Below are 2,809 nucleotides of genomic sequence, written 5' to 3' on the forward strand. Positions count from 1 at the left end.
CGTCACTTTTTTTTCCATGTTCTTTTCGGTCCTTCGCAATATGGGTTCGAGCCTGTTTCCCTACGACCACTTTTTTTTCTTTTGCTCAACACACACACCTCCAAAAACCCGGGCAATGCCGAGTACCCAGGCTAGTTACTAAATAAAATTTTCTTTTCATAAAATCAAAAAGCTGTTGAGTCATTTTTAATTGCGAATTCGCTGTTTAGCTTATATATAATTTAAATAGTTTATTCTTTTCAGGTTATGTTGAAGTTTCCAGCTTTATAATTTATTTTAGTGTGCATACCAAATAATGGTGGACGCTGCGACGAACTACAAGGTCTTGTATCACCTCGACAGAAATACGCCCGACAAAGCCGACAAGCAGCAAAGTCCCACCCCTTCACAGTAGAAATCCCTAAATGCAAGAAAATTTGCTACTCTAATAGTTTCTTCCCCAGAACTGCTAGACTTTGGAATTCCTTTCTGGGTTCCTGTTTTCCTGACTGTATTGACATGCAAAAGTTCAAGTGTAATGTAAACAGACATCTTGCTGCTCAACTCCCTGCTGATTACCCCTACAAATTATGTTCCAGATAGTAGTCCCCTACATCAAAGTCGCACTGTACCTTGTTTGGGGTGAAAATGCAATAAAAAAAAAAAAATTTTAATAAATAAAAAAAAAATACCAACATGAAATGGACCAAATATATTAAGGACATTGCAAAAAATCAGATTTCTTTGTTTTTTTTAATTATTATTGCGAGGGCACTCTGATACGAAACCTATCCAAGAACCCTCCCAGAGACAGAGTACATTTGTATGAAATTTAAAAATAAATAAATAAATATCTAAAAAAAAAATAAAAAATAAATTTTTTTTTTTAAATCACAAATAAACCTAGAACCCCATACCATGTCTCCTTCTCCAACATCAGGGGTCTGCATTCCAATCTTCCAGAGGTTGAAACCCAATTACAGGAGACGAAACCAGGCATATTCTTTCTAAGCGAAACTGGAATAGGGCCGACCACCACCCTAGATGAGTTCATAATTAAAGGATACTCTAGCTTAACATCTAAATCTGACCCCCAAGATCGCCGTGGGCATGGAATATGTGTCTACATTAAAGATGGCTTCCCGTGTGGCAGGGATATCTCCAGAGAAGACACTAATTTACCTTATATGTGCTTCCGGGTTGCACTTGCTTACACCACCGCATTTATATTTGCCCTCTATCGCCCTCACAAAAGCGGCGTTTTTATCTTTAAGAGTATATCGGAGAAAATTGACCACATCCTGTCTGCTCATCCCGCGGCTAACATTCACATTTGCGGTGACTTCAACGTCCACAATGTTGAATGGCTGACCCACTCAAATAAGACTGACGATGAGGGGAGGTTCTGTACCTCACTCAGATTGTTCGCAAGCCCACCCGTGTGCCAGATACTACCGGTCAGTACGCAAGCCTTCTAGACCTTTTTCTCTCCACTTCCCCTGAGCTATGCTCATGTTCCGTTCTATCTCCGCTGAGATCCTCCGACCATTCCGTGGTATCAGTTAAGATAAAAATGAAATATAATAAGTCTGCAGACGTACCTCTCCACCATACTGTATATCGATACTCTATGGCTGACTGGGATAGCTTCCGTACATTCATATCTGATCTACCTCTCCATTCCATGTTTAAAAAGGATGTGTCCTCCATAGTATCAGACCTGACCGAATGGTTACTTGTAAGCATAGACCAATTCATACCATCCAAAAACTTCCAACAAAAACCTAACAGCCAGCCATGGTTCTCCCCTGAATGTGCTGCTGCTATCACACACAGAAATCACTTTTTCCATAACTACCAACGTAATAGATGCACTGAGACTAAAGCTGCTTTCAGGACCGCCAGCAACCACCGTAAAAGAGTAATAAAAAATGCAAGAGAGCTATATGCTCAATCCGTTAAATCCAAAGTAGCTGAGCAGCGGCTTGGTTCCCACCAGTTTTGGCAAATGGCAAATAGGATCCTGAACAGAAGCGTGCGTTCTATCCCAACCATTATCAATGGACCAGAGGTCATTTCGTCAGCATCAGACAATGCCAAACTATTTGCCAAGAACTTCGCAGCTAATTCTACCCTATGCGACGAAGGCCATCAACTCCCCATATTTCCTCCTACAACACAGAACACGCTAGGTAACATACAAATATCGGTGCGTGAGGTCGCCAAGCTAATCAAGAACCTTGATTCCAGTAAAGCAACTGGTCCTGACGGCATCCCAATTATAGTGTTAAAAAAGCTACAAGACCAGAACTTGCCCCCATACTTACCAAACTGTTTAAGCGTTGCCTTTTTTTTTCTTTTTTTTTTTTTTTTTTTTTTACATGGAGGTCACCACTTATCAAGGCCTAGAAGCCACTCGGGGATAAGGGTTATTGTGTGTATAGTAATCAATGGGATAGTGTAGTAATAGTATTGGAGATTTGATAGAGTGTCTTACTTAAGGGGGCGGATTCATCAGGAATTTGTTTATGTTGGACTTAAAGATATCCAAGTTGAAGTCGGGAGGGAAACAGGCAAGCGGAACAGAGTTCCACAGGCATGCAGTTCTAAGAAAGAAGCTTTGTTCATGGAATCTACGTTTTGATTTAGGCACAGATAAGGAGTGGGGAAAATTATTGACAGTGGTTTCAGCTAGTCGGGTGTTTTTTGAAAAAGATTGGCGAGGGGGACCAGAGAATGGAGTTCAGACGAGCACTTGCCATGGAAATAACGATAGAACAAAGATAGGCTCACTACATCTCTTCTGTGGGAAAGAGGCTGCAGGGAAGAG

The sequence above is a fragment of the Euprymna scolopes genome, chromosome 44, assembly GCF_053919585.1.
Source record: "Euprymna scolopes isolate OS-2025 chromosome 44, ASM5391958v1, whole genome shotgun sequence".
Taxonomy (NCBI): Eukaryota; Metazoa; Mollusca; class Cephalopoda; order Sepiida; family Sepiolidae; genus Euprymna; species Euprymna scolopes.